The sequence below is a fragment of the Rhinopithecus roxellana genome, chromosome 15 (assembly GCF_007565055.1).
Source record: "Rhinopithecus roxellana isolate Shanxi Qingling chromosome 15, ASM756505v1, whole genome shotgun sequence".
Classification (NCBI taxonomy): Eukaryota; Metazoa; Chordata; class Mammalia; order Primates; family Cercopithecidae; genus Rhinopithecus; species Rhinopithecus roxellana.
Window position 1 is genome coordinate 66,507,592 of NC_044563.1, and position 20,096 is coordinate 66,527,687.

A 20,096-nucleotide genomic window follows, 5' to 3' on the forward strand; every position below is an offset into this window, starting at 1 on the left:
TGTGTGTGTGTGCATCGCTGCACACAATTGTTTTCTTTTCGCCTTAGCCCAGCCCCTCCAAGCACACAAAAGGCACATTCTTGGGAGAAAAAATGTATTTTTTTCTACATTCCAGCTGCCTGAGCTAAGCGTAGGAATGAATGGTTTGGGAAAAATCTCACACAGGAATAAATTTACAAGGGACAGCTGAGCGGATAAATTCAGTCCCTAAAGAGGGGCATTACGAGGGCTTTTGGCAGGAGACTTGCCCCTTGTGCAAAGCTGCCTAAAAAGAAAAACAGAGCAAGAGAGGGGAGCTTTCAAACCCACCCTAAAACAAACCTTTCAGAAATCCCTTTCACTCACTCTAGCTGCTAGCATTTAAAGACAGAGAAGGCCCATTACCAAAAGCAAATAAATCCTTTCTCAGTGGACCTCATGTGCCCTGAGCTTCCCTGGAATGCAGGCTCTTGTCCCTCTCTGGCTAAGGAGGATCATTCAAAGTTGCCCGGGTTTTCTGACTTGACCTGTTGTCTGCAGACTTCATGACAAAAGTGGCGTCTGACCTACAGGGTATTTGGCAAAAAGTGTTGATTCATTAGAAGTTCCCCTTTGTTAAAGAGTGAACCCAGGCCAGGCATGGTGGCTCACACCTGTAATCCCAGCACTTTGGGAGGCCGAGGTGGGCAGATCACCTGAGGTCAGGAGCTTGAGACCAGCCTGCCCAACATGGAGAAACCCCGTCTCTACTAAAAATATAAAAATAAGCTGGCTGTGGTGGCAGGTGCATGTAATCCCAGCTACTAACGAAGCCGAGGCAGGAGAATCACTTGAATCCTTGAGGTGGAGGTTGCAGTGAGCCAAGATCGCTCCATTGCACTCCAGCCTGGGTGACAGAGCGAGACTCCGTCTCAAAAAAAAAAAAAAAAAAGGGGGTGAACCCAAGTGAACCCAATAGAAGACAGGCCAAGAGCAAACCGGGAGCTGGAGCTGGAGCTGGAGCTGGAGCTGGAGCTGGAGCTGAACAAACATGCAGTGTTTGTTCCTTTGAGTCCCCATAGCTGTTTTCTACAATGATTGGGAGGGAGATTAGGCCGGAATCATTTTTGGACACTCCCTCCCTAAAGGGGCATCGAATGCTTTCTGCGTCTCTCCTGTGTCCCTGCTGCCTCCTTGACTCACTGCAATCTGTCGCTGGTTGCTGGAATTAAGAAAACCCTGTGATTACTTTGAGGTCTCAAAACTCAGTGAACCCATATCCTCTCTCTTTTCTCTGGAAACCAAATCTTAGAATTTTTACAGCTGGAAATGACCCTTCTGCTCCTTGTCGCAGATTTTCCCAGGCTCTTCCACTCCCTGGAGAGCCTTAGACTCTCAGCCTGGCCAGCTGGGCTCCCATGGGACTGCTGAGCTGCCAGTCATCAACAAACATGCTCATGTCGCATGCCTTGAGCTGTGCTGTGCTAGTACTGTCAACCCTTCTCCACGGATGCTATTACTTCTGAAGTTATCGTGGCCAGTGAGTATGAAGCGTTGACAGCTCTGTCCTTCAGTGTCCACTTAGAGACATAGAAAGATGTATACAAAATGGTCAGTCCCTGCCCGCAATGAGCTGAAATTCTGTTGCTAAGGTAATAATTACAAGTTATTGAGTGCTTGCTATATTTCAGTCCCCTAGTTTTTCACCTGGCGATTCACCGTGGTAAGAACTTTATTTGCATTTAGTGTAGTAATTAAATGCATGGGCAGAATCTGACTAATTTGCCAGGACACAAATCCTGGGTCTACCATGAATCAGCTATGCATCCTTGAGCATTAACCTCTGAGAGCCTCAGTTTCCTCATTTGTAAAATAGAGAGTAATATCTGCCTTTCAAGAATGCTGTGAGAAATCAGTGAAACAGTGTTTGCAAAGCTCTTAACTTAAGTGACCAATCATGTTGAGCTAGGGACTGTCCTGCTGAAGGGGGCATCTCTCTCTCTCCAACCCCTTCTAGCCAGCAAACTTCAAACCCCAGCTCAGAAAGAAGCCTGGAGAAGGCAAGAGAATGAGCAGCTCCTGAGCTTCTCAGAACCTGCAGAACCTTCCTACAGCAACGATTCAGCTGTGGTTCTAAAGTGTTTCCTAACATTCATGTGGCCCAGATCTGTCCTCTCCTTGCTTCTACTTAGTTAGCTTCCTTCAGAGGCAAAAAGATTATACCAGGATCAGGAATATGCATAGCGTCCCAAGTTTGCCTCTTTTAAAAGCTGCCTCCTATAAGCTTGTATCCTTGGAGAGGCCACTGTCTGAACCTCAATTTACCCATCTATAAAACTGGTATATGATAGTCTCAGTAATACTTGATGTAAAATTTTGAGATTATGTACCAAAAATACTTAGTATATATATTCAATACATGGTTAGTATTATTCTTGCTATTTTTACTGACACATGAAAATGTTTTGTGAACCGCAAAACTCTGAACAAATGTCAAATATCATTAGTTATTCTTCAATTTTATCAGAAATCACACACAACACTCCTGGTGCCACGTGAAAAAAACACTCAGGGCATGGCCCTGCCTCCATCTGGCAGCACATGCGGCCCATGGGCAGGATCCACAGCCTGCAGAAGACATCGGTCCAGCAGACATGTTCAAGCGGGTTCAAGTGGGTTCAAGCAATTACACGCCTTGCATCTTAGGGTCAAGTCCATTACTGGGATGGAGTTGGAAGAAGCAGTCTAGACAGGCTCCTTTCCTGCAATGATAACAGTTCCTACAGTCCTCTTGGAGAAGCACGGACTTTGGCTGTTAGGTAGCCGGTGTAGGAGAAGGTGAAGGGGAAGTTGGAGCTGTTCTTGGGGCTATGCCTGTACCGCAGGCCCCAGGCATGGTTTTCATAAGCAGTTATTAGTAAGTGGACAATAACCATTTATTAAGGTTAAGTGACATGCATGCTTGACAGAATGAAGCAACATGGAAAAGGGAATTTACTGATACTTTCTGGTTGTAAGTTATTTCTTTAGAAACATCAGGGCCCTGTTCTGCCCTGACAGAATAGAGGTTTTGGCTTTTAGGGGAATTCAAAATTCAAGAAAGAGATTAATCTAGGAGAAAATGATGACTTTTCTGAAGGGTGTGGGTGATAGTCACAAGAATGATGATACTAGAAATCGCGAGGAAAAGAGCCTCCTCAGGGAGGCTATGCATCCAAAACAAATAGAGTTATCCTCAATATTTACTGCTGGCCCATGATTCCATACAAAAAGGGCACAAAGTACTCTACACACATCACTTATTTTGTTCTGTTTACAATTCTTGGAAGTCATTGTTATTGCTATTATTTACAGAAGAGAAAACCGAGGTTCAGGGAAATTAACCAATGTGCCCAGCATTGCCCAGCTAGCATCTGGTCAGAATAAGATTCCAATTGGCTCTTGCTGCCTGGCTCTAGAGATTACCCCCAAGGCTGACTGTGGCTATTCTTATGACATCAATCTGTAACGTCCACTCTTGTTTCCAAGGGTGGCAGAGACTGCTACTTGTCTTCTGATGCCTGTTCTTACCTTTTTAAAAATAATAGAACCCTATAAAAATTAGCCGACTACACAGCCACTTGGAATAAAGACATATTTTCCAGTGTCTCTACAGCTAGATGTAGCCATGTGACTAAGTACTGGCCAGTGGGATATAAGTTAAAGCAATGTGTTCAATATGTGGGAAGTGTCCTTAAAGAGAAGGCATGTGCCCTTCCCCTCCCCTTTTCTTTCTTTTTCCAGCTGGCTAGAATGCAGATGTAATGACAAAAATTGGAGCCACTGTCTTGGACCACAAAATAGAAATATTGAAGATGGCAGAGGAGTGGTATAGAACAAGGGCGGTCACTGATGACTGCAGAGTCACAATTACAAGTCTCGTCTGCCTCCCTACAACTTAATGTGAGATACCAATAAATCTTAACTTTGATTAAACTACTGTAATTTAGGGTTTTCTGTCACTCAGTTGGATAGAGACCTATCTATTGCACAAGACACCTCTGTTCTTTGCCCATACTACTTAACGTCATTGTTCCTTTCTACATTCTCTTCTTTTCCTCCTCTACAATTTCATCCAAATGGATTCAAATTACACATGTATCAGATTAATGGCAGATCACCAAAGGGGCAGAAAGACAGCCTGAGACCTCAGGGGAAGGCAAGTGTGGGATGGGGCCAGGGTCCATACTCTTGGAGGCAACGTTCTTGGGCCTGACCAGCAGGGAAGGAGTGGCCCAAGAGCAGCTCTTCCTAGTCCATCAGTCTCCGGTCCATTTATGAGGCCAGGGATGAGTCTTGCCAACAAAATAGTCTTTCCAAGAAAATAAACTCAAGTCACCCTGCTCTTCTGGTTTCTCTCCTGCCATCATTCCCAGAAAGTCTAAAGTACACGAAGTTGGCTGTCATGGAACATCTGTCTCCTGTCCCACCCAAAAGTACCAGATGCCAGGACGGTCTGAGCCAGACTGAACTGGACTTTCCTCTCGTACATGTGTCATCTTTGCTTATCTTCCAGGACAATCCATTTGAGCATGGCTGCAAAGAGAAGTGATTCTTTCCTTTCCCATGGAAATGCATCAAACACTTCCAGCATGGGGGAGATCTAAAAGCCCCCTGATCATTGAATCCTAGAGCTAGAGAGACTGCAGAGGTCATCTTGTTCCCCAAAAGATGGTAATCTTAGAGCTACAGGAAGCAGCCTAGTCAAATCATTTGTTATTGGAGAGCTGGGACCACTAGTAATATTAACAGCGACAACAACAGCAACAATTAGGCAGCTCTTTCTATGTACCAAACACTGAGCTGAGCGTTTAACACGGACTACTCATTTAATCCTCACAGCAGCCCTATAAAATAGGCTCAGGGAGGTTAAATAATTAGCCTGTTTTTACAAGCTATTAGCTTGTTGAGTCAGGATTCAAATGAGGTTTATTTGTTGCTTGAGCCTAAACTAATCTCTTTTCACAGCATTATACTATGACCTGATTACATGTTAAAACAAAAAAAGGTCACAATTTCCCCTCTATTAATCCCAACAGGAAAGCCCAGAGGCTCACAGAGTTGTTGTCATTGGGCTTTTTTATACACAATGCTGTCCTCTGGGCCTCCCGGACACCTTGATACAGATGGTCCCCTCTGTGGGAGTTTAAGATCAACATTTGGCAGAAAGTTGGGCATCACTTCTATTCCCAGGCACCAATCTGCACAAACACTTTCAAGGTTCAGGCAAAAGCTCAATGTCAGGATTTCCCCATCCTGCCACCGCTCTTCCCTCACTGGTTTATTCAGTCATTCAAGAAGTCTTACTGAGTCAAATAAAACAGTGCCCAGCATTAAGGATAAGGATAAAGAGTTGAACAAAACATGATACCTACTTTTCAGGACCATTTCATTGGAGAGATGGACAATAAATAAATAATTGGCCGGGTTTGGTTGTGCATACCTGTAGTCCCAGCTACTCAGGAGGCTGAGGTGGAAGGATAGCCTGAGCCCAGGAGGTCAAGGCTGCAGAGAGCTATGATGGCACCATTGCTTTCCAGCCTGGACAACAGAGCAGGACTCTGTCTCTGAAAAAAATTAAGACAAAGAACAAATAATTATCTAGTGGCAATTGTGACAAGTGCCACAAAGAAAAAGTTCATGGCACTTATGACTGTAGCTGGGACTACAGGTATGCACAACCAAACCTGGCCAATTATTTATTTATTGTCCATCTCTCCAATGCACACCTGGTGAGGAAATGGAATGTGAGATGGATAGAAACTTGGTAAATTCAAGAAACTGAAAGAAAGCCAAAGCACCCAAGCAATGAGTAGGAGTCACATCACTCAGGGCCCATAAGGCTGTGTTAATAACATTAGACTTGACCCTAAGAATGGTGCACAACTGTAGATTTCTATACAGGTGAATGACAGAATCTGATTTGCACTGATAAACAATCGCTTCAGCATTTGAGTGCAGAAGACATCAGAGTAGAGGCAGGGAGGCATCTTAGAGGTCATCACAGTTATCCAGATGAGGGATAAAGGAGTAGGGCTGAGGAGGGAGAGCGGTGGATGGAACTGAGGGAGCTGACAGAGCCAACAGGAGCTGCATGTGAGAGTGTGGAACTCAGAAGACCAGGCTTATCTAGAGATGCACCACCGGGAGTCGTCATCTTCAGAGAGTATTTGAAGGCATGAAAGTGGTGGAGATCTCCCAGAGGGAAGTAGAGTAGGAAGAAAAGGTGGTCTAGGATCAAAACCTAAGGAACTCTAACATTAAAGATTGGGCAGAAGAAAAAGATCCCTCAAAGGACACTGAGGGAATGAATGGCCAGAGATGTGGGAGGCAAACCAGAAGAGTGTGGAGTCCCAGAAGGCAGCAGAGCATTCCAAGAAAGAAGGAATGGTCAGTGGAGCTGAAAGCCCCATCGTGGACAAGAGAGATGAAAGATGAGCGGCGTGAGCTTCCGGGTTGGTGAGTGCACCCTGGGAAGGCGGTGGGACAGGAGAGGGCGTGGAAGTCCTGCCTCCCCCCACCCCGGCTCTCTCTGGGGATCTCTTCCATCTCATCCGGCTGCTCCTGAGTTGTAGTCTCCTGAGAATATGTTTAATTTATTTCATTAATAAGACATGTAATGGCACTTTAAAAATTTCAAAATTCAGGAAAAAATCAAAACATTGCAAGCTAAGATTTTACAGTTGAAGTTTTTTTTTTTTTTTTTTTTTTTTTTTTGAGACAGAGTCTCGCTCTGTCGCCCAGGCTGGAGTGCAGTGGCCGGATCTCAGCTCACTGCAAGCTCCGCCTCCCGGGTTTACGCCATTCTCCTGCCTCAGCCTTCCGAGTAGCTGGGACTACAGGCGCCCGCCACCTCGCCCGGCTAGTTTTTTGTATTTTTTAGTAGAGACGGGGTTTCACCGTGTTAGCCAGGATGGTCTCGATCTCCTGACCTCGTGATCCGCCCGTCTCGGCCTCCCAAAGTGCTGGGATTACAGGCTTGAGCCACCGCGCCCGGCCCAGTTGAAGATTTTTAGAGTATTGCTATTAACTGAAGAATCTGAAAGAGACGGACTTAACAGAGAAGCAATCGCAATTAAGAGTTTATATTTTAAATATTACTTCTTGAATATGACTCCACTACTTGAGAAACTTCCCAGCTTAAAGATGTGTATGATGGCATTGGCTGTCCTTATTTTTAAATCTGTTAACATCACTTGAGAGTGTTCTATAAAATTTAGAATGTGATTTTCCTAACGTGTAGTCATGTGTATCTTACTGAGGGAGCGTTTTGTTTAAATATCATTCCTGAATAAGGATTAAAATATATCTACCATTATACATTTATGCTTCATGACCAAAGACAATGTCAAGTATTTTAATGTGGTTACGTTTAGCCAAAATGGGAATTGCTGTTCAATGGGTATAAAGTTTCATTATGCAAGACGCATAAGTTCTACAGATTTATTGTACAATATTGTCCTTAGTTAACAATACTGTATTGTGCACATAAATCTTTTCAAGTGGAAAGATCTCATGTTAAGTGTTCTTACCAAAATAAAATGAGTTAATTTAACCTCTTTATAACTTTAATACATTCTAGTGATTCTAGATTTCCAGAAAGTAAAATAATCTGTGAAACTGCCCATACTCACTATTATTAACTATTCTTTTTCTAGTGCTTGTATCAGCCACAAAGATTTTGAATAATTAGATATACCTTCTACTTCGAGTAGATATAAGTTGATATTAAAAATAGAACAGAAAAAAGACAAATAATATTCATAGGGGAAGGCAACATAATTATTGCCTGTAGCAAGAACTATTTCAGTAAAATGGTGACAGTGGAAGCCAAATTGGAGTGAAATACAGAGTGAATTAAAGGTAAGAATGTGGAGACAGCCATTTCTACAGACCCTGTTTCATTCCAGACTTATCCTGGGTTAGCTCTAGCTCACAACACATCCAGGGTCACCCTAATTCTCACCTCAGTTCCATGGGAAGAAAATGTCAGAAGATTGGAAGCAAAGCATCCTGGCTCTAGTCCAACCCCAAGACTAAGAGAAATGATTGGAGAAGTAAAAGCACTAAATCTAAGCTCATATGAATTGGGTCAATATTTTTTTAAACCTTGCAATATTAAGTTATCTCATAAAGTTCTATGTAGGTAATTTTCTAATAAGCTAGGAGTCAACTACAAGCTCAGAAAAATAGAGGTAACTTGATGCCAACAGAATTGGGGCAAGGAGGTGTGAAGGAAGCCAAGGGGAGCAAGGAAGGGGAATTAAAAACCTGTCCAAAGACAGGATGTGATTAAGCAGAAGTAAAGCCATCACGACTGAGCAACAGGAGAGCCAGTGACACCTGGCCAGGCAGAAGCACTCAAGGTGAACAGGGGCATGAGAAACTTACACCATGTTGGGTATAAGTTATAGTGACAGAAGTCATGTTGGCTCGAGTCTGGGCTTTTAACCACATGCATACAGCCCCAAATATCTCTCGCCTCCCCTGTGAGCTATCATTAGTCTCATTTTACATATGAAGACTTGCCTTGGACACACAGACAGTAAGTGGTAGAACCAAAATTCTGTCCCAGGCCACTTGACTCAGGCCCTGCAATGCCGTTCTGCAAGATGTGAGCCCGGCCAACCTCACTCCTTCCTGCTGTGATGAATCATTAATCAGAGGTGGAGACTGGACCTCTATAGACCCAGAAGTCAGAGCAACGTGCCGTTCTCCTGATCATATCATCTTCCACAGCTGGGATCTCGGGGGGAGGCAACCCTCATGAGGTCACCAAATCACTCACTCAGCCCTGTTTCTACTCCTGATACAGCAGAAAATTCCTCAGCATAGCTCTCCTGCTGAAACATCTCTTTCCATCACCTTAAGATCATACCTTTTACAGGAACTGAACAGCTAAATCAGCTCCAGAAGCAAACCAGAAGTACCAGTTGGTGCAGAGAGAGAAAGTAGTTCCTTAACACCCGCCCTACTTCCCCACTTGGTGTGGCACTTGGCCTTTAAGGCTTTTGAATCTTCCCACCTATTACAAAGTTTGCGCAGTGGAGAAGAACAAGGGAGGCGAGCGAGCATCCATCACATGTAATTGCATAACATCTCTGACAGAAGCCACTTTTGTCCTCATTCATTGATCAAACACTCACGATGACCCATGGGCTCTGACATGCAAACAGCAACCAGACTCCATGCAGACTGATGGATCAGGAAGTCAGCCCGAACTGGGTATGCATGTGCAGCTGGATTTTCACATCGTTGTGTGTCTGTGTGTGAAGCTGTGTGTGTATCCCTAAGAGACAGCTTGCAGATTCTCCAGCCTTGACTGCTTACTTCCTCTGGTCTACCCTTCTGGGTACAGGTTGGTGCTTGAGAGAGCAGGACACAAGTATCTCATTCTGCTGAGTGTCAGGCAACATGAAGCATGATGTCTGGGAACCAATTCAGTTTGTTTGCATCTTTATTTCAACTGAAGCTCTTCCGTTCCCACACGCCCCAGGGATGAGGTTCTCGAGCGTCCCATGAGGCCTGCTGGAGCTATTTTCACGGTTGCTAAGTAATGCCAGGTCTGCTTCAAGCCTGGTGAGCTCACAGCTATGCTGGGGCGGTGTCTGCTGGTGATCTGGGTTTAGCATTATAACAAATGTAAAGAGAAAGGAAAGTGTGTGGGCAAACAGCACACGTAAGAAGTGACAATGTGATGAAGGATGAGTCGATGTGGGGCCTAGAGCCAGGAGAAGCAGTGAGCACCATGGGTAGCATCTACTCTTTCCAGGTATGAGCTACACACCATGGCACACACGAGTTCATCTAACAGGGATGGCACAAAGGCAGGAGAGGCAGCTGCACGACAGCAGATGCTTGTCCTCTTGGTCACTGCTGTATGAGCTATGAGCTCATGCAGTGCCTGGCACTTGGAAAGAACTGAGGAATTATCCATCAAGTAGATGAATCACAGTGTTTAAAAGCAGGAAAGAGCTGTAGCTGTCATCTAACCCAACTTTCTCATTTACTATATGAGAGAACCACTTGGAGAAACTCCCCAGATAAACCCTTCAGTCTAGTCCTCGTACATACCTAACACAAAAGGAGCCACCAGAAGAACAGAAAAGTTGCAAAAAGAAGAGGGTAGTGGTATTTCAACACAGCCCTTCCCAAGGCACAGGATCTGGGCATCCACTGGTGACCAGGAGGACAAGATGGGAATCATGCCTGTCTGCCAAGGCTTGCCAGGGCCTCCCATCCCCACTGCTACCACCCCCTGCCCTGATACCTCGGGCCTGGGCTGCTGCCACAGGCGCTAACTATTCACCCAGCCTTCCTCCCTTGCTGTCTCTCTCCCAGACTGTTCTGATAACACAGTAGCACTGGTCCCTCTTCCAGCACCCAGCCCTTCCCATCGGCCTGTCTGGGCTCTGTCCCAGCCCCACCAGCCAGCGCTCCTCCTGCAGACTGTACACCACCGCCCCATGTTCATCCAGCTTCATTCGCCCAGAGCCCCAACACCTGCTGCCCTTGCGAGAAAAGACCTCCCTGCGCTGTCCACACACAGCTGATGCAGAGTTGACTGTGAGCCTTTGACAAGCACGCCTAGGTCTTCCCTCTGCGGTCATGACTTCCCTGAAGACTCTGCTTCCCCAGGGAGCCATCATTTCCATTTTCGTCAGGCTGATCACTTCTGTCATTTGGATTTCTCAGGACATTTTTTTTAATTGTGGCAAAAGAAATGTAACATGAAATTTGACATTTTTAACCATTTTAAGTGTATAGATCAGTGGCATTAAACACATGTACATGGTTGTGCAAACGTCACCACCATCCACCTGCAGAACCATTTCATCCTCTCACACTGAACTCCGTACTTATTAAACAACAGTTTTCCACACCTCCTTTCCTCCAGCCCCACATATAATGGAATCATGCAATGCTTGTTCATTTGTGTCTGGCTTATTTCACTTAGCGTAACATCTTTAGGTTCATCCAGGAGGTAGCATGTATCAGAATCTCACTGCCATTGGAGGCTGAGTAATACCCCATGTATGTGCCCACCACACTCCGTTTATCCATTCACCCATCAATGGGCATTCGGGTTGTTTCTGCCTTTTGGCTATTGTGAATAAAACGCTGCTATGAACATTGATGTATGAATACCTGCTGGAGTTCCTGCTTTCAATTCTTTCAGAAGTAGATTTGCTGGATCATGTGATAATTCTAAGTTTTTGAGGGCCTGCCATACGGTTTTCCATAGCACTGCCCCATTTTACATTCTGAGCAGCAATGCACAAGGGTTCTAACATCTCCATGTCCTTGCCAATGCTTGTTTGTTTTGTTTTTATTTTTGATAATAGCTCTTCTAATGACTTTGTGTAATTGTGGTTTTGACTTGCATTTCCCTAATGATGAGTGATGCTGAACATCTGTTGATGTGCTTATTAGCCATCTATATAATCTTTGGAGAAACATCTACTCAAATCCTTTGTCTGTTTTTTAATTGGGTTGTTTTTGTCATTGAGTTGTAAGAGTTTTTTTTTTTTTTTTAATATTTTCTGGATACTAATCCCCTATCAGATATATGATTTGCCTATTTTCCTCTATTCCATGGGGGAAGAGTGCCTCTTCACTCTGTTGATCATGTTCTTTGATGTGCAACATTTATTAATTTTAATAAATCCAACTTACCTGTTTTTTTCTTTTGTTGACTATGCTTGTAGTTTCATACCTTTAAAAATCATTGCCACATCCAACGTCATGAATCCTTTCCCCTATGTTCTTTTCTAAGAGTTTTTTATTTTTAGCTCTTAAATTTAGGTCTTTGATCTATTTTGAATTAATTTGTGTATATGGTGTTAGGTAAGGGTCTAACTTCATTATTTTGCATGTATCCAGTGTTCCCGATATTATTTGTTGAGAAGACTTTTCTTTCTCCATTGAATGGTTTTGGTACCCTTGTTTAATGTCACTGATCATATATGCAAGAATTTATTTCTGAGCTCTCTATTCTATTCCATTGATACATATGTCTGTCTTTCTGCCACTTTCAATCTGTTTTGATTCCTATAGCTCTGTAGGAAGTTTTAAAATCAGAAGTATAAGTCCTCCAACTTTATTGTTATTTTTCAAGATTGTTTTGGCTATTTGGGGTCCCTTGAGATTCTTTATGAATTTTAGGGTAGATTTTTCCATTTGTGCAGAAAACATCATTGGTATTTTGATAGGAATTGCACTAAATCTGTGAATCCTTTGGGGTAGTGCCTGGGAAGTTTTGAAAACCTTTTCCTGTAGCTATTGTGTTTATGTATGAATGCCCTCTTTATCCAACTAGATGGTAAACTTCTGATCATAGGAACTGTGTCTTCTGTCTTTCCTGTCTCTCACTGCACAACACCAAAGGCACTAAGTCATAAACAAAACGAGGAATGATTATTCCTCCAACTAAATTTTTTCAAATGGGAAAAACTAGAAACTATCAGCTACTACCCATAAAATCTTCTAGCTTTAGATTTCTTCAAGCTTTCTAGTGAATGACTTAGAACTGATGAAGAAAATAAGAGGGATCACCAATCCCTGTCATATCTGGAAGGCACCGACTCCCTTCCTGGAGCGCTACGTACAGCTGATTCCATGACTGCTGGCCACACCAGGGAAGCCAACACCTCTTCCTTCCCTGATAATTCCAATCAGTGCTACAGTTTGGACCTGACTGTTCGTAAGAAACCCAAACAGAAGGTAATACCTAGACTGGGGGAGCCTTCGCTGATACAATTGGCACACTGTGGGGTTGGTTGTAATTGTTGTATTTATCTACCATTTGGAGCTTGCTAGATATCAAGGGCTGAGTAATAAGTGGGCTTTCCATGCATCTTCTCAATGCTGGGGAACAGTCAGAGCCAAAGGTCATTGTAAAAAGGAGACAGATGTGGCATCCCGTTCTCAAGTGAGTGGAAGACCTTCAAGAAAGAAGCCCAGGTGGGGAGCACCCATGTATTTCAACATGCAATGAAGCATGCTAGTTACATACCAAATCAAATTACTTACACATTAGACCAGTGTTGTCAGCTTGCATTGGCTTTGAGTATGGGTTCTCTCTGTGATACATCTATAGCAGCAGCCTTTAAAAAACCAACAATAGATCCCTTCTAAGGAGAAGTCTGCAGAGTTGAAAGTGCACAGAGAAGCAGTGGACCGGACTTGGTCCCAGCACACTCACCCACCACAACTGCCAGGCTTGGTTCCAGGAGTCAGGACCAGAAACTCTTCCTGCGCCACAGCTCACACCCTGAGCTAGGCCCTCCAGGACCAGTGGAAATTCCTGGTGGGGAGTGTTGACAAGTTAATTACGAGTCTACACTGTCTGTGGTGACTGCGAAATTGCCCACAAGAATTGCATGGAGCCAGATGTTGCTGCAACGCTGAGTGATGTGTCAGATGTGCCAGACATCAGGACAGTGCCGACTTACTGCCACCGCAACCGGAGACTGAGGTTACACAGTAGTTTCCCTTGACTTAGTTGGCATCACATAGACCAAACAATTGATTGGTTGGATAGATTTTTACTTTTCCATGAGACATTTGTTCTTGTATAACCTAGGTGTTGAGATCCTAATGGAGCAAGGATAAACGCAGTGAGCTGTAGTCATCTATAAACCTGAGCTTCTGGAGACCGCAATTTGTGTTTTCTACCATCTCTCCATTCAGCAGACCACCTCTTCCTCTCTTAGAGCTCCCTATTCCTTGCCAGCACTTCCTGAAGAACACAGACAGCCAGACCTCTGTTGTTATCCTCCCTCCACCTCTGAGAACACTGTGTGTGCTCTTAATTTGGACTGATCTCCATGTAAATCAGGTCACTTGGATCACAGATAAGCTCTCATCTGATCAGAGACTGTACCTCTACGTTCAACCAGCCAAGAGGGCAAATATATGCTGAGAGAACCAGGGTGGATAGGGAATGAGTGCACTCAATCCAATCTCACTACTGTAAAGTAACTCATAGTGAATGCACTAGTAATACGGCTCTCTCGTGTCATTTTCAATAACCAGAGAAAATATTTACATCTTCGGGTCTTAAGTGCTTATTTGTCTCAGTGGTATGCATCCTAATCCTTCACTGTCTTCCTTGTGCCAAGAGTCTGAAGTGCAAACTCCTTCCTTCATGAGTCAAAGGCTTCCAAAGTGTTCCCTGGCCCACACTCTCCAGTCCAGCCTGGCTGGCTTCCTCACTGCCCTTCAAACATGCCTACACATTTCTGCTTTTGTGTCCTTGCACGTCATGTTCTTCTTGCTGTGCCCCCATGCCCACCACTACAAGTTCCTGCCAACTGCCCAGTCCTGGATTCAGCTCCAGGTGATCTAAGAAGGTTCCACTGACCGCCCTGGGTACTAAGGATCTGTTGCCATCTCTCCCACCTTTTCTAGATTTTTATTCTTTTACTACTGTTACGGGTTGACTTGTGTCTTCCAAAATTTATATATCAAAATCATAACCCCAGTACCACTAAATGTGACCTTATTTGAAAATAGGGTCATTGCAGGTGTAATTAATGAAGTCAAAATGAGGTCACACTGTAGTGGCTGGGTCCCTAATCCACTACTACTGTTCTTATAAAAGTAGGAAATTTGGACAAAGAGTCACACACACAGGACAACACCATGCAAAGATGCAGGTGGAGATCAGGGTGATGCAGTAAAAGCCAAGGCAGAGAGCCCGCGATTGACAGCAAACCACCAGAAGCTAGGAGAGAGGCCTGAAGCAGGCTCCCCACACAGCCCTTGGTGGAAGCGAACCCTGCTGGCACTGAGACTTGGACTTTCAGCCTCCAGAGCTGTGAAGCAACAAGTTCTATAGCTTGAGCCACCTGGTTCATGGTGCTTGTAATGGCAGTCCTGGGAAACAAATCTAACCACTTATTAGTTATGTATTAAAATTATATTTAATGGTCATTAAGGTCTCAATACATGCCTCATACAGACGTGGGTGCTTTACATGGTTTTTTCCTCATTTAATTTTTTTTCTTTTGTTTTTGAGACAAGGTCTCACTCCATTGCCCAGGCTGGAGTGTGGTGGCACAATCATGGCTTACTGCAACCTTGACCTCCCAGGGTCAGGTGAACCTCCCACATCAGCCTCCTAAGTAGCTGGGACTACAGGCATGCACCACCATGTCTGGCTAATTTTTGTATTTTATTGTAGAGACGGTCTTGCCCTGTTGCCCAGGCTGGTCTTGAACTCTTGGGCTCAAGCAATCATACTGTCTCGGCCTCCCAAAGTGCTGGGATGACAGATGTGAGCCACCGCACCTGACCCCTCATTTCATATTTAATATACTACAAGGTAATGGTAGCATTCCTGCTTTAAAGACAAAGCTAAGATCATACGCCAAGTAAAAAGTTGAAACCAAGCATGTCACGCTAGGCATACTGCTTCATGCTGCCTCTCCGCTGTGCTCACCTGAAGGACTAGCTTTCCATGTGTATCTTCTCTCACAAGGTAGACTCAAGTTTCTTGGGGAGAGAGATAATATCTAACCCATGTCTGAGCCTACAAAATGGCTAAAATCAGACATTTTCTGTAGTACTTGATAAATATTTCTGTGACAAAACACATTCTGTGCATCATATCATTTTCATCATCCTAAGCATCCATTTTTATGTTTACATTATCTTCATGCATGTCCTAGTAGATTGGAGTAGGGGACTAGACAGCTGAGCTGAATTGCTCGGGCCTGTTTCCACCCTAGTGGCTCCTCTGTGGTCCCCTAGCAGCTTGGTATCACATGATAGACACTGCCTACGTCTTTGTGGCTTTTTCTAATCTTCATTCCCTGGGATTTGAGGAGCTTGGGATTCCAAGGACACTGCTCACCAGAGTTTCCAAGACCAGCAGCTTCTGTGGGCTCCAGGCCTCTGGCCTTGGGAATGAGTGAACACGGAGCCATGGAGGCACCCAGCTGTGCTCTCAGACAGCTTCCTTTCCTCGCCACAGCTGCCTTTGAAAGGTGCCTCCTTGCAGAAGCATCTGACAAGCCCCTGCACACAATGTGACCTTGTGTCCCTCCACTACAGTCGGACAGGGCCCCCCAGTCAGCCATGCTCCCTTCTATCTTCAAGAGTTGTCTTCTTATGTGTGTGGAAGCCAAGACTCTTCTGCCCAGAAGTCAGCTGGCACCAAAGCTGCAAAGAAAGGGGAGCCACTGCTCAGGAGAAGAGAATGTGGAGCTCCCAAGGGCATCCGTGAGAGAAAAGAGGAAGGAAGAAAGACAGGGAGGCTGAGGAAGGGCAGGCAGGCCCATCCTTCAGGGCTTAACACACTGACACGTCCTCCGAATCTTGAGTAAATTCTACTAACATCCACAGTGTGGTTAATTTCTTATGGAAACTTGTAAAGAAGCCAAACTTTGTACCTAGCAGATAAGAGGCAAAAGAGAAAGAGTGCCTACCATGGAATTGAGGCAACAGCTATATCCAGGCAGCACTATGTATTTAAAAGGTGAAATGAACTATTAAAAAAAGAGAGAGATATATTAGGAAGTAGGAGAACATATGCCAAAGGAGTCTGTAGAGTCAGGGAAGGCCTGTCCAAAGAAGTGGATATGAAGCTGAGGGCTAAAGGGTAAGTGGGAATTACTCAAAGCAAAGGATAGGGAATAGTGTTCCAGAGAAGGGGATCAGCACATGCGAGGGCTCTAAGGCATGTGCTGGGAAAGGAGTCTCTAAAGAACTCAAATCCAAACGGGGGGCCAGAACTGCCTGTGTAAGTACCTACTACCCAGCAATATGGTATTTTTAGCAAAGATCACAATGATTTCAAAACAAAGCCAGGAATTACTCAGAGACAATAGGAAAAAGTATTTTTCTTTGAATTAAATGAATATTATTTGAGGCTACGTAGAGGAAAATTAATAAAACTTACAGACTACACTGGAACAAGGACCCTTTTTATAGGTGTTTGCCTTCACACATGATTTCATCCCAGCAACTGATATTCCTCAGGTGAGTGCTAAATCTCAAGAACTTAAAAACACAGACATGAAAGTCAAGAACTGAGAGGAATTGTCCTCTGGAGGAAATGGAGTCCCAGAGAGGAGAACTAACCTGCCCATGGTGGCAGAGCTAACTAGTAGGAAGACTGGAATTGGAATAGGAATGCAAGTGTCTTGACCACCGGCCTAGTGTCATGCTCCAAGAGACCACACTGCCTCCTTTGGGAGTTGAGACCTTGTATTGCCTTGGATTTATTTCAGACGCCAAAGCCTTGGCCAGTTTTCTTCCTTCTCAATTCTAGAATATATGAATTTTCTATTTTCTACCTATTCAATGCATGCAAGCTTTTCAGTACCAATGTATTCAAAAGGGAGCTACTGCTGTTGTAAGTAATTTTTAGGAGAAGAATTAAAATCAGAAGAAGAAAAGGAGATAAAATAACGTTCAGTTCAATACGTCAGCTTGAACATCATCAATCTACATTCTCTTCTGAAACTCTATTAAAATGGAAGTAGGAATTTTGAACTCATGAGAAGACAAAGAGAATGAGAGAAGATGGCAACAGACTGGAGACACAACCAAACTTTGGCCGATAGAAAATGGATGAATGAATGGGACCTGACTTACCAGAGGGGCGGAACTGCAGCACAGGAGACAGGAAGCAAGGCAGTCTGGGCCACAGAGCCTCAAAAGGGCTCAGAAACGGGTGGCACCCAGTGAACTGAAGGTGGAGAACAAAGTTCGAGAATGTGTTGAGAATCTGTATTAGGAGGAGTGAGAGGCCTCCCCCAGCCTTTCCCCTAACCTGCAGATCTGTTTCTTCCCAATACAATACGGGCAGGAAATAGGGGAACAGGGAGGTTGTGGGCTTGGAGATACCATGCATGACAGAGGGTAGCGGGGACCATGCTCTGTGAAAGTGCGGGATGAAGAGAAAGTCTACGGGCTGAGAGTGAGCCGCCCAGCTCACACATCCCACCAAAACACTCAGGCCGGGAGAAGTCGGCTTGCACCCTAGTCAGGAGCTCCTCCCTGGATAAATGGACCGGTCTGAAAGAAAAGACCTACCATCAGTTGCAGATGCCTCCTGCTCCCCCACCAGAAGAATTTCACCATGAAACTCCCCAGTCACCAAACTGAGACCCCACACCAGAGCTGCCAGTGAGTTTTTCAGTGCCTCTCTCTAAAATAATAGTGGCTAGTTGAGGTCACTAAATATTTTATGAAAGTCTCTAGCATGAGGACAGAAACTAAAATAAACAGAAAAATTAAACACACACACACACACACAACAGGGTCAGAAGGAGCAGAAAAAAACTTTACAAGTAAACTTTCTGAACATCCTCATACTGGTGAGAAGACCCAAGAACGGGATGTGATTAGAAGAAGGGCAGATCCGGAGAACAAGGGCTAGGTCCTGGGGACTGAAAGTTCTAGAGAAAGTTAAAAATACAAAACCAAAAAGCCATTAAGGGATTGGAAGGTAAAGTGAAGAAAATTGTCTGGGGCCAAAAGTTAAAGAATAAAAAACAGTAAAGGTAAGAAATTAGAAGGCAACTCTAGACAATGTTATGTCTAATTTACAGTAAGATGGAACATAGAAAATTGAAGGAAATAAATAATTAAAGAAACAATATAAGAATTTTCCCTAAAAGTAAAGTGAATTTCTAGAATGCAAGAGGCCTCGAAGGATGAAAAAGATCCACATAAAGACATGGAGCTATCAGATTTCACAGTGGGCAGGATAGTAAGATGGTCCGGAAAGCTTCCAGAGAAAGATTAAAAAAATTAACATAGAATGACTTAGGAAATAGAATTGCATCGAACTTCCCAAGAGCAACAATAGAAGCTAAAACACAATGGAGCAATGCCTTCAAAATTAAGTGCAGAATTTTTTTCCAACCTAAAATTCTAAAGCCAGCCTAACTTTCAGTCGAGTGTGAGAATACAATATCGACCTCTTTGAAAATTTACCTCCCATCTACCCTTTCTCAAGAAGCTACTTCTTCACCAAAAAAGAGTCAGGGAGGGAAAGAATAAAATGAGAAAAAGAAAGGTACCATTGTCTTAGTCATTCAGGCTGCTATGATGAAATAACCTACTGAGTGGCTTATAAACAACAGTAATGTATTTCCCACACTTCTGGGGACTGGAGGACCAAAATCAAGGTGCTGGCAGATTCAGTGTCTGGTGAGAGCCCACTTCTTGGTTTCTAGACGTGCTTTCTCACATGCCAGAAAGAGTGAAGGAGCTCTTTGGGGTTCCTTTTAGAAGGGCACTAATCCCATTCATGAGGGCCCCACCTGCATGACCTCATCACCTCCCAGAGGCCTCAGCTCCTGATATTATCACTATAAGGATATGTTTCAACATATTAATTTGGGGGAGACACAAACATTCAGTCTATACAGTAAGTGTTCAGGATTAAGGGGCTGGAATCAGAAGATGGGAAAGGTAATCCCTAGGATAATGGTGTAGCAGGTGCCGCAGGCGTGGGGAGCCAGTGGTGTGATTCACAGCAAGAAGAGTAAGGAAATACAGAGATAAACACCCAGCAAAAATGCTGAGAGTTGGAATGACACCCTCGCAAGGGTAGGACTTAGGGAAGAAAAAAGGTGGAACATGGAATGGTTTCGTGAGTCTTGTAACACTGTTTGACACTTTATGCATTACTTTGGTTAATTTTTTTTAAGTGGGGGGAGAACAGAAGGGAAAAGAAAAGGCATAATGAGAGTGAATCTTCATATAGTGATACCCTGAGGATAAAGAAGTGAAAGGATGTTAGCTTGGAGCAGAAATGGAGCAGGGACAGGTGGGATAGTCAGGCAGGCAGGATGGGCTTTTGCACCAAGCGCAGAGTGAGCAAAATGAAGGCTATAAAGCCCCGGTCTAAGAAATACCTGTCCAGAAATCATGTGCAGCTTAACGTGGATGACTGACTCATGCTTTTTCCATCCAAGTCTCTGTATCACTGGGATCTGGCAAGAGGAAGGCAGGCGAGGTGAAATCTGAAAGGCACAAGATATCAGAAAGGAGGAAGAAATGCAACCAAGGCCTGTGGATGGTGCGTCGCCTTCATACAAGCCTCATGACCTCACCATATCCCATCAGATCCACAACGA

At 44.1% G+C, this 20,096-nt stretch overlaps 1 long non-coding RNA gene across 1 annotated transcript in view; it reads right to left on the reverse strand.

Moving 5' to 3' along the window:
* Window positions 1-2,375: 2,375 nt before the first annotated feature.
* Window positions 2,376-20,096, reverse strand: part of LOC104668209 — a 44,417-nt gene continuing 26,696 nt past the window's right edge. Inside the window, exons 2-3 of the long non-coding RNA XR_004053490.1 lie at window positions 6,467-6,576; window positions 2,376-5,564 (exon numbers count right to left, since the gene is read on the reverse strand). This is a non-coding gene — a long non-coding RNA (uncharacterized LOC104668209). The remainder of the gene's footprint in view (window positions 5,565-6,466; window positions 6,577-20,096) is intronic.